The following is a 12622-nucleotide window of genomic DNA, read 5'->3' on the forward strand; positions in this document are numbered from 1 at the left end:
GAAAAAAAGAAAGAGAGACTGAAAGACAGAAAAAAGACAGAAAGAAAGTCCAATGACAACAACATAAGCTTTAATACAATGTCTATCTCGTGTAAACGACATAACCCAGGGGCGGATCCAGGGGGGGTTTCCGGACACCCCCCCCCCTCCAGCCTAAAATTATTATTATTATTATTTTTTTTAACATTTGAAAATAAAGAAAAAATAATGGCAGATTGCACCAGATTGCTTTATTTTCCTTGTTTTTATCAAAATTTTCCCGGGGGGGGGGGGGATGCCCCCGGACCCCCTAGAAGCCGGCCTTTGTCTTATTAAATGACAGGTTTGGAAGGTAGTTGGACTATTTGTTGGCTCAGGTTGCACCAGATCGCTAAATTTTCCTTGTTTTGATCCAAATGTGTCTTCTTAAAATAACTTTTTGGAAGGTATATTAGGTGTAGTTTCTTGGCTCAGATTGCTCCATTTTCTTTGTTTTTATCCAAAGGGGTGGGGGGGGGGCATACCCCCGGACCCACCTGGGAGGTTTGGGCGCTTCGCACCCTCAACTAAACGCTTCGCATCGTCGATCTGTCCGTAAAAGAAATTTGGAAACCCCCCTTAAAACAGATGTGATCCGCCCCTGTAACCACATAGATCTGTCCAAGGTTTTTACACGGAGTAAGAATATTCTTCCACTACTTGGACGCATTCCGACAAATACTAAGCTAACTCAAAGGCTTCTTCCTGTACTGAATGAGAATTGTTTTGCAAGAATTAATTTCAGAGATTGACAACGGTATCACGTACTAAATTGATTCAGCACTGAGAACATCCCTATTCTGTACAGAAAGCTGCTTTAAGTTGTGTATGTAGTGGCGGAGTACAAGTGCGCTTGCGGCTATTTGAATGAAACCGCTGACCATTATTACACCCCCGGTATAGGGGTGTGTATAGGTTTCACTCGATGTGTTTGTTTGTTTTTTTGTTTGTGTGTTTGTATGTTTGTGTGTTTGTTTGTGTTCGCAAGTAGATCTCAAGAATGAACGGACCGATCGTCACCAAACTTGGTGAACAGGTTCTATACATTCCTGAGACGGTCCTTACAAAAATTGGGACCAGTCAAACACACGGTTAGGGAGTTATTGGTGGATTTTGGTTTTTTTGGGGGATCAACTACGGCATAACTCTTCCTTATCTTCTCCATGTTTTCAGCGTTTACCTCCCTTCCTTCGTATGGTGCACTCTTGTATGAGGGGGCATCTTCGGATATTCCCGGCGTTCTGTTACTATTTTTAGAAGGTCACCGCAGTGTCCAGAACGTAAATTGGACCCGTAAATTATCCTCACTGTAAAAGTGCAAAGGTCGAATCAATTTATAGCCACGCGAAAAATACACTGTCATCTATCTCTCTATATATATACGGCTTCTCTGTGTTTGTGTGTGTGTGTGTGTGTGTGTGTGTGTGTGTCTCTCTCTATGTGGGCAACACCTGTGGATTGTTCAGTTCTGTTTGTGATGTGGTCTGGCGGCTTTTGTGTATTTGTATGTACTGGCCTTCCTTTGAGAAGCCATAACAGTTCAAAAGGGCTTAGAGATAAGCTCTAAATGGCTCAATCCTGAGCAGTGAGAATGGTTATTTCCCTTTGACCAACGGGGGTGTTATTCCTATCGGAGGAATTTCTTGTTTGATACATTGCCCTCTGTACGAAGATGCTCACCTGTCCTCAATAAATGCACCACCTGTGAATTACAGACATCATCGTGTTGATATTTTATTAAATGGTAGCGAAAACCTTCCTCTTCGCACCAACAAGTTTATTTTTGAAACTGTACACTCGTTTATTTGTGAATCTGGTCGTTTTTGTTGACTCAGTGCGCATACTCATGTAAACAACCTGACAATCATTATTTTGTATGCATTCTCCAATTATGTTAATAGCGAACTACAGCTTATCTGCCACTGGATTACAGTTTATGATTTACTGTGTGCATTCTCTTTTGCATGCGCTTGCTACTTTCATCTCTCTACATGTCTCTACCGTTCTTTCTCTCCCCCCCTCCCCCCTCCCCCCCCTCCCCTCCTCTTTCCCTTGCAATAGTTCTGTCTTACTCTTTGTTTGGTTTACTTTGACTCTGACTTTGACCCAGATAGTTATATAGTATATATTAGAAATGTTCTGTCCACCGACATCACAAATGTATAATTTTTCAACCGTGTATAGGGCACGTTATATAAAGGCGTTCGCTTGAGTTCGTGTCCCTACTATTTCTCGTTTTATGACTGAAACATGTTCAACTGAATAAAACCTTGTTTACAAAACAAAAAACAAAAAAACAAAAAAGACACAAGGATGCTCTTATTTCGTGTAAACTCTTGGACTGACGGCTAATGAAGGTACAGTGAAACCCCCCTTTTAAGACCTCCACAAATCTCAGAAAATCAGGTCTTAAAAAGGAGGGAGTCTTAAATTGGGGGTACATTTACACAGGTTATGAACAGAACATCTGAAAAGGCAAGGTCTTAAAAAGCAGGAAGTCTTAAATTGGGCGGGGGGGGGGGGGGGGGTCTTATCAGGGGGGATCCACTGTATAGATGGGAAGGGAAGTATCTTTATTGTCTTTCTTCCCCCGTACAATCATGATTATGATTCTCTCACGTTCAGGTGCATTCTGATAAGCATCGCTCCACGGCTATTGCCAGTGGTCTCTCTGACCGGACGCTACAGTCCTACGCGAATCTATCAAAGCAAGAATACAGAGTTATCTCCCATATATGTTTTTCGCGAGCACTGATCTAAATTTGAGATCAGTGTTCGCGAGACGAAAATGATTGCAGATTGGCCGACTTCGACAGTGATCTCCGTTCTGTTCTTCACAGTTATGATAAAGACATCGTTCTAAGGTCAAAACAAGTCGACATTTTGGGACTGCTGCCGGAAGGAGACCGTAATATATGGTTTCATCACTGTCAACTGGTTACAGAAAAAAATCGTCTGCTCCAGTGAGCGCCGAAACCAAACGGTTGATTATCACGTGACACTTTTGCCATATTTAGAATTGTTTGCACAGTAAATACACCCGCAAAAAATAGCTCGCTTGAAACTGTCTTACATATCAATTCCTTTGTAATTTAAAAATTACAAAACACCATGAAAAATCATTATCGACGATCGCGAATCTGCTTATATCGGGGACACCCCGAAGCGTCCCGGTACCAAAGCGTCCCGGTACCGAAGCGTGCCGGTACCGAAGCGTCCCGGTACCGAAGCGTCCCGGTACCAAAGCGTCCCGGTACCAAAGCGTCCCGGTACCGAAGCGTCCCACTATAACGCGTCACGGGACTTAGACTTTTTTTTTTTTTTTAAACCAGGGCGGATCAATTCACTTTGGAGGGGGGGGGGGGGGGGGTTACAAAGTGACTGCGAAGATACAAGTTGACGGCGCCGAAGGCGCCTAAGCCTCTAGGGGGGTCCGGGGGCATGCTCCCCCGGAAATTTTTTTTATCCAAAGAAGCAAAATAGAGCTATCTGGTGCATCCTCAGCCGATAAATTACCTCTTTTTTTTTTGGGGGGGGGGTGGGGGGGGTTACGTAACCCGTGTAACCCACCCCCCAGATCCGCCCTTGTTGACCTTGATTTGACCTTGACTTGACTAACCATATTTATTTTTTTTTAAATTTAATCTTGACCTTGATTTGACCTTGACTTCACTGATTTTTTTAATTTTGCACAGACCTTGATTTGCTTTCGGTAAAAAAAAAATCACATTTTGTCCAACTTTTCCCCAACTTTACTTTAGATCTGTACTCACAACACACCAATTTGGAAATACTGTACCCGTGTGGACAAGTTCGGGGGAAAAGTCCGTAGGCTTCCGTTCACAAGAGGGATATGTCTGTTATCACACACGCTTTCTGGCTTCACTAAGCGTGAGCGTCGGAAAAAGTCTTTTCAGTTCTGCCTCCGACTTTTAAATTGTATCATTTGGGTTAATTTGGGTTTGTTTGGGTTCATTTGGGTAATAAAGAACGCTCGCGCTAGACCCGAGTACTCTTCAGACTGGCTCGCTCCCCCAGTATGAAAGTTTTTGTCTTGTGCACGTTTAAGACCAAGTGATTGCTTTGTGTGAATTACAGGCATTCCCTTTGCTATATAATACATTGGCATGCGAGCCGAGGATGTGCGTGGTGACTGGTACCGGGACGCTTCGGCACCGGGACGCTTCGGTACCGGAACGCTTCGTGCCCTACTGCGCGGGAGCGTCCCGAAGCGTCCCGGTACCAAAGCGTCCCGGTACCCCTGTGACGCGTTATAGCTAGTGGGACGCTTCGGTACCGGGACGCTTCGGCACCGGAACGCTTCGGTACCGGGACGCTTCGGTACCGGGACGCTTCGTGATGTACCCCTTATATCAATAATACATGACAAAAAGCTCTAAATATGTGGAGAAAAAAAAAATCGGTTTAACTCAAAGCATCCTGTCAGGGAGAGAATGAGCCGAACTCATTTTGACCTGAGTTCAGGATGGTTCAGGTGTGGCTAACAAAGCAAACAGTTCATGCTCGGACAGGTCATAACCATAAACACTTGACAAACTGCCCACCTTTAATTACGACATGGGTATAAGACAATTTGAATGATTTGCAACATGAACAGTGCAGACTTTATTTCACAACTAGCAGTTAAGCCCGGCTTCGCCCGGGAGTAAGCGGAGCCCTGTAGCAATTTAAGACGCTCGCTATCCCATTATCATTAGCTTTACCTCCTTTGTTTGGATACAAAAAAAGAGTTATCTCCCTTACCTTCTAGAAATTTCCGGAACTATCCAGTTAATTTTTCTTTCTTCATTTCTTCCCCTCACAGGAGCAATAGCGAGTCTCTAATATCACTGGCATGATGTGCTTGCTACAGGTGAACAGTAGGCACTGAACTGGTCTTGCACCATATAGGCTGTATTCAATAAATGGGAGGTCCATAATCTGAGAAAGGAAACAATGAATCAAGAAACTAAAACCCAGGTGCACATCTGCGGCACCTAGGGAGTGTACTTGCACACTATCTTGTTCCTGCCTCTTGCCATCTCAGAGGTATGGCGACCACAGACAAAAAAGAGTTATCTCCCTTACCTTCTAGAAATTTCCGGAACTGTCCAGTTAATTTTTCATTCTTCATTTCTTCCCCTCATAGGAGCAATAGCGAGTCTCTAATATCACTGGCATGATGTGCTTGCTACAGGTGAACAGTAGGCACTGAACTGGTCTTGCACCATATAGGCTGTATTCAATAAATGGGAGGTCCATAATCTGAGAAAGGAAACAATGAATCAAGAAACTAAAACCCAGGTGCACATCTGCGGCACCTAGGGAGTGTACGTGCACACTATCTTGTTCCTGCCTCTTGCCATCTCAGAGGTATGGCGACCACAGACAAAAAAGAGTGATCTCCCTTACCTTCTAGAAATTTCCGGAACTGTCCAGTTAATTTTTCATTCTTCATTTCTTCCCCTCATAGGAGCAATAGCGAGTCTCTAATATCACTGGCATGATGTGCTTGCTACAGGTGAACAGTAGGCACTGAACTGGTCTTGCACCATATAGGCTGTATTCAATAAATGGGAGGTCCATAATCTGAGAAAGGAAACAATGAATCAAGAAACTAAAACCCAGGTGCACATCTGCGGCACCTAGGGAGTGTACGTGCACACTATCTTGTTCCTGCCTCTTGCCATCTCAGAGGTATGGCGACCACAGACACACACACAGACAGACACTCTCTTTTATTTATACTAGCAGTTAAGCCCGGCTTCGCCCGGGAGTAAGCGGAGCCCTGTAGCAATCCCATTATCATTAGCTTTACCTCCTTTGTTTGGATACAAAAAAAGAGTTATCTCCCTTCCCTTCTAGAAATTTCCGGAACTGTCCAGTTAATTTTTCTTTCTTCATTTCTTCCCCTCATAGGAGCAATAGCGAGTCTCTAATATCACTGGCATGATGTGCTTGCTACAGGTGAACAGTAGGCACTGAACTGGTCTTGCACCATATAGGCTGTATTCAATAAATGGGAGGTCCATCATCTGAGAAAGGAAACAATGAATCAAGAAACTAAAACCCAGGTGCACATCTGCGGCACCTAGGGAGTGTACGTGCACACTATCTTGTTCCTGCCTCTCGCCATCTCAGAGGTATGGCGACCACAGACAAAAAAGAGTTATCTCCCTTACCTTCTAGAAATTTCCGGAACTGTCCAGTTAATTTTTCATTCTTCATTTCTTCCTCTCATAGGAGCACTTATAGCGAGTCTCTAATATCACTGGCATGATGTGCTTGCTACAGGTGAACAGTAGGCACTGAACTGGTGTTGCACCATATAGGCTGTATTCAATAAATGGGAGGTCCATAATCTGAGAAAGGAAACAATGAATCAAGAAACTAAAACCCAGGTGCACATCTGCGGCACCTAGGGAGTGTACGTGCACACTATCTTGTTCCTGCCTCTTGCCATCTCAGAGGTATGGCGACCACAGACAAAAAAGAGTTATCTCCCTTACCTTCTAGAAATTTCCGGAACTGTCCAGTTAATTTTTCATTCTTCATTTCTTCCCCTCATAGGAGCAATAGCGAGTCTCTAATGTCACTGGCATGATGTGCTTGCTACAGGTGAACAGTAGGCACTGAACTGGTCTTGCACCATATAGGCTGTATTCAATAAATGGGAGGTCCATAATCTGAGAAAGGAAACAATGAATCAAGAAACTAAAACCCAGGTGCACATCTGCGGCACCTAGGGAGTGTACGTGCACACTATCTTGTTCCTGCCTCTTGCCATCTCAGAGGTATGGCGACCACAGACAAAAAAGAGTTATCTCCCTTACCTTCTAGAAATTTCCGGAACTGTCCAGTTAATTTTTCATTCTTCATTTCTTCCCCTCATAGGAGCAATAGCGAGTCTCTAATATCACTGGCATGATGTGCTTGCTACAGGTGAACAGTAGGCACTGAACTGGTCTTGCACCATATAGGCTGTATTCAATAAATGGGAGGTCCATAATCTGAGAAAGGAAACAATGAATCAAGAAACTAAAACCCAGGTGCACATCTGCGGCACCTAGGGAGTGTACGTGCACACTATCTTGTTCCTGCCTCTTGCCATCTCAGAGGTATGGCGACCACAGACACACACACACACACAGACAGACACTCTCTTTTATTATATGTATAGATACATGTATAGATTATGATAGTCTCCGTTAGCATAAGGGTCTCTGTCAACATAAGAGTCTTGGTTTAACAACCCTTTCCTGCTGAAAGTACTCAGGTTAACAGGGGCTTGTATCCGAAAGTGCGTGGCCGGAACAGGTCAATCGAAGTATCGTGACCTATTACCATCTACTGTAGTAATAGTAGTACTTAGTAATACACCTACATGTAGTAGATGGTCATTAGGATACGTTATTTCGCGATTGACCTGTTACGTCCCGGCCACGCATTTTGATACAAGCACCTGTGCTCGGGCCGTTTAGAAGTAGCAGTAATCATACCTCTCTGTGTACCTTTCACGGAAGAGACGTTTTGGTGTGGCGTCCTGTTTGAGACTTGTTCGATTAGAATCAGCACTAACACTTCCAGAAGTAGATTGGCGAAGCATGTTTCGCTGAACTATCGCGGAGAGATCCTGTGCAATTGTGTGGACACAAATTGAGGTAAGCTCTAAAGGCTAGGCCATTTGTATTAACAGTATTTTAAACAAAAAAAATGTAAGTACCTACATTTCTGGTGAATACATTTTTATGGTTAATTTGAGAAGAGTTTTACTCAGTTGAAGAAAAAAGAAGGGAAAAAAGTTTAAACTAAAGAGAAAGAATACGCTCAACAGGATCTTGAATTGTGTACCTCAAAGATGCCTTCCTACCTGCAATGTCTGTCATGTAAATCACCACAGATCCACACAGACATTTATCTGGTCAGGGATAACAAAATCCTTACCCTTCCTACCAACACTTCAACGGCTGCTTCCTGTGCGCGGGCTTTTACTTTGAGGGCCCCAAAGGGTTTAAAATCGTGATCGTGATTGGCGTTTTTTGACCTTTCTGTGACCGTGATTGCCGAAATTTTCATTTCTGTGATCGTGATGGGACTTTGCCCGTGATCCGTGATGACACAAAAATCAAGTCTCGTGATCGTGATCGTCATTTGTTTTCGTGATCGTGATGGGCATTATTGCAAAGCATTTTATTTTCAACGTACATTTTTCACAGCTGTATCACTCTATGATCCTCTATTCGTCAAGGTGTTTGTGATCGTGAAAACAAAAATCAAGGTAACTGTGATCGTGAAAGCTAAAATTTCCCTTCCCGTGATCGTGATGATACCCCCCCCTTTGGGGCCCTCTACTTTACTTACTGATGCCTTTGACCCCGTCATAGGCCGCCAACAAGAGCTCGCCAGGCACTCCGATCCTGGGCCTTTCTTCTCCCAGGGCCGAACTGTTCCTTGTATCTCTTGTTGACGTTTCTGTAACGGGTATTTTTTTCCATGGATGGGTTGTTAGCCCTTCGCACAACCCCCAACCTGGAGGGCCAGGGTGTATACTTAGTCTGGCCCCATTCACCTCAGACCTGTCCGGCGTGGTTACACCTGCCAGGAGCACTATGAAGGCTCCGGCCGGCATAGCTCTTTGGTCCTTATTTTTTAGGTGCTGGAGTAGTTCTGTGATGGTAGTAGTTTTGTGCAATGCGACTCTAGGTTCAGGTGCTTGAGTAGATCTGTGATAGTCTGTTAATACTGTTGTTTTAAACTGTCTAACTGGCTAGATCATGATTATATAATTTTATGTGATGATCTGACTAAATGATAATAATTACGTGTACTACTTACTTTTAAATGGATTATAAATTTTAGGTATTGTTCTAGTATTCACTAATGTTGTATTGATATTACTGGCACCCCTTTTAAACTGATATGGTTTTTACCTTTACAAGGCGACGATGTGAATTTGTGATGTAGATATGTGGCTGGTTATGTGTGAGAATGTAAATAATTGTGTGTGTGTGTGTGTGTGTGTGTGTGTGTGTGTGTGTGTGTGTGTGTGTGTGTGTGTGTGAGTTGTGTCTGTGTGTGCATGACAGTGTAATGTACGTATGTATGCATGCATGGTGATGTGTGTCTGCATATGTGTCTGGTTGGTTTTTATTTTTATTTTTACCGTGCCGTGCCAAGATGAAATCCTTTTGCAAAATTGGTGAATAAATATCTTGTATCTTGTATCATCAGGGCACGCAAGCTGCAAGGCATATACACCAGGGCAGAGTGTGGATTTTGTGTTGTTGTTTGTTTGTGTATTTTGTTGTTGTTTTGTTGTTGTTGATCGAATCACTTTTGCAGACTGACTAAGGTGTTAGCTACAAATTAATTAAGCACAAAAAAAAAATTAAATAAAAGAAGGAAAAAACCAAAAAGAACAAAAACGAAAAACCTAACCACAAAAAAAAAGTTAGTCACAAATATGTTGACCGAACGGTCTTTTAAGTCAACAGACACACAAATATCACAATAAACTTATCTTGATGGAATTCAGTTTTCGCCCACTTTTGACCAGTTTTTTTTCTCACCAGTTTTCACCTTTCTTGGGTTTTTTATTCTAAATTTTGGAACGTTGGCAGTCTCTTTGTTTTTGGATTTATTTTATCTAACCACAAACAAACAAACAAATCCCATTCCACACAGGAAGCAGCCGGGCTGTGGATTGTGGGTGTGTATCTAAGTGGAAGATTGCTCTTACCCCAAGTCCACCGGCACGGTTGGCCTAGTGGTAAGGCGTCCGCCCCGTGATCGGGAGGTCGTGGGTTCGAACCCCGGCCGGGTCATACCTAAGACTTTAAAATTGGCAATCTAGTGGCTGCTCCGCCTGGCGTCTGGCTTTATGGGGTTAGTGCTAGGACTGGTTGGTCCGGTGTCAGAATAATGGGACTGGGTGAGACATGAAGCCTGTGCTGCGACTTCTATCTTGTGTGTGGCGCACGTTATATGTCAAAGCAGCACCGCCCAGATATGGCCCTTCGTCACGTGGTCGGCTGGGCGTTAAGCAAACAAACAAACAAACAAAAAACCCAAGTCAAATTCTGGACAGATCTGTGCTTGTTCGCAAAGATGGTTCACACGGGGAAACAAATGTTTCTTATACACTGCGCTTGATGACTTTAAGAAAAAAAATATTTTCTGTTCAGGTCCCGTCTCATGATTGCCGAGGTTTTAAGCGTGATTTGATTTGACCGACGGTGTAAAATACAAATTAACGAGTTGGTAGGTAGAAGCGGATATATCAATGAAAATCAGTACTTGCCTGGTTTACCATTGCCTTCGTCGGTTTTTTTTGTCTACTTTGAAATGAGAGTGTTTGTCTTTTTCTTGTTCCTGTGGTTCGTAGCATGTTGTTGTTGTTTTGTTTGTTTGTTTGTTTTAAAGCTCTAGAGTTGCTGAAACCAAACGCAGACATTACATGCGGCAACATCGGACTTTTTTCTTCAACGATTTCCACGAGTTCTCCGTCACGGTTTTCTTTGGCTCATTTCTTGGTTTTCAAAGAGAAATGCGTTGGACGGCAGTTATCGTACTTACACTAGAGGTAACATCATGGACCGAAACATGATTATTAGGTTTTCCTGCAACTCTACTTGCTTTTTTTCTTGCTTTGGCCTGACGATTTTTTTTCAGTGTTCACCTGGACTTGACTGTATTGAAAGCATTCGTATGTTCAACATCGTCGCATGTCCCTTGTTCCGTAATTATTTATTTGCAAGACCGCGAGGGCTCTTTCGCACAGAAAATGTGGCTCTCCGGTTGGAGTAAATATTCCAATGTGTGACAAGCTGATCCTAGCTTTATAACTTCATCTGATGATATCACCAAAGAACTGATCAGTTTCAACTATTTTTCTCAGAATTAGAACAGGTAGGACTACGTTTGTTGTCGTCATCGTCTTCTTCTTCGTCGTCGTTGTTCTTGTTGTTCTTAGATGTTATATTTTGGCCTTTGACATGTACGACACCTTTTTATAACACAGACAAAATGTACCACATGCAAAATATACCACAGGCAAAATATACCACAGGCAAAATGTACAAATGTTGCATTGAAACCGTGTTCAGATATATGTGCTGTCCTGCATTGTGGTGGCCTGGACATGCTGAGGGGACATTTGACTAGCCTACTGTGGTCATTCCTGAAACAAAAATGCGTGCGGACGCACCCACACACACACACAAACACACCCACCCACCCACCCACACACGCACACACAACGTGACGCACTGAAACACATTCACATAGCCCCCCCCCCCACATACACCCACACACAAACACTCAACCACACATACGCACACGTACACACACACATTCACATACCCCCCCCCACACACACACACAAACACATACCCCCCACACACACACACACATTCACATACCCCCCCCCACCCCCACACACACACGCGGTAGAAGCTCGTAACATTTTTACAGCCAGGTGCTCGGCTTGCACGAACGAAGAGTACAACTTTGATGTCGAATTGGGTGCGACAAACAATTACATTGAAGTTAATTGAGAATTTGAACTTTTATCCTGTAATACAAGACTACGGAGACCCACTGTTGTGTTCAAAGGTACAGCCTTTCTCGTGTAAGCGATCACCTTTACCACCATAAGTCTAATCAGGCTTGTACACTGACAGGATAGGTACATTCTTCCACCTGCACACATACCAAAATTCAACAGCCTGTCTGCTTCCCGTGTGAAAGGGGGTGGGGGGGGGGGGGGTTGGCCGTTTTTCTGTAGTTCAAATTGTAAATGGAACCTACATCTTGTTCGTATCAATGTGTTTAGGCCAAAAAAAAAAAAGGTCTGTTTACGGTAACCCGGCCGACCCTAGTTTTTTCGCGCGACCCTAGACTTTTTTTTGGCATTTGGGAAAAAAAAAAAATCTTGTTTTTTTGGCAAAATAACGTAAAAATATGGTTTTTTGGAAAAAAAAAAAAAAAAAAAATCCCGACCTACCGACCCTATTTTTTGGGCCTATGTTACCGTAAACAGACCTATTTTTTTTGGCCTTAATTGATTAAACAAACTGAGAATCTTTACTCTAAAGAGAATGCTGCCACCATTATTCATCAGTTTCGTAAATGGCACCTATAATTATGATTATCTTATGTCAATGTTCTAATTTGACATAACAAAAGGATTTTTGTTCTTTCAAGAAAATGCTGCCACTTTCAATTTCGGTATGCGTCTAAGTACAGTAAAAAGGATGCTCTTATATCATGCAAGAACCTGAACATATCTGTGACGGTGAACATGATGGCAGGGTTCCCCACGGACGCCTTACCTAGACGGTCCCAGGGACCCCCACTGTGAATTCTTAGAGGGTTCAGGGACCCCCACTGTGAATTCTTAGAGGGTTCAGGGACCCCCACTGTGAATTCTTAGAGAGTTCAGGGACCCCCACTGTGAATTCTTAGAGGGTTCAGGGACCCCCACTGTGAATTCTTAGAGGATTCAGGGACCCCCACTGTGAATTCTTAGAGGGTTCAGGGACCCCCACTGTGAATTCTTAGAGGGTTCAGGGACCCCCACTGTGAATTCTTAGAGAGTTCAGGG

At 43.3% G+C, this 12622-nt stretch overlaps 1 protein-coding gene across 2 annotated transcripts in view; it reads left to right on the plus strand.

Moving 5' to 3' along the window:
• Positions 1-12622, plus strand: part of LOC138975783 (uncharacterized) — a 33204-nt gene that overhangs the window by 1802 nt on the left and 18780 nt on the right. The window contains exon 1 of one of the 2 annotated variants that reach the window (XM_070348536.1): positions 7529-7679. The exons of the other annotated variant lie outside the window; for it this stretch is intronic. The gene's annotated coding sequence lies outside the window, so the exon portion shown is untranslated. Of the gene's footprint in view, positions 1-7528; positions 7680-12622 lie in introns of those variants that run through there. 2 annotated transcript variants of the gene reach the window in all.

Source organism: Littorina saxatilis, linkage group LG9 (assembly GCF_037325665.1).
Source record: "Littorina saxatilis isolate snail1 linkage group LG9, US_GU_Lsax_2.0, whole genome shotgun sequence".
In the NCBI taxonomy this organism is placed as follows: domain Eukaryota; kingdom Metazoa; phylum Mollusca; class Gastropoda; order Littorinimorpha; family Littorinidae; genus Littorina; species Littorina saxatilis.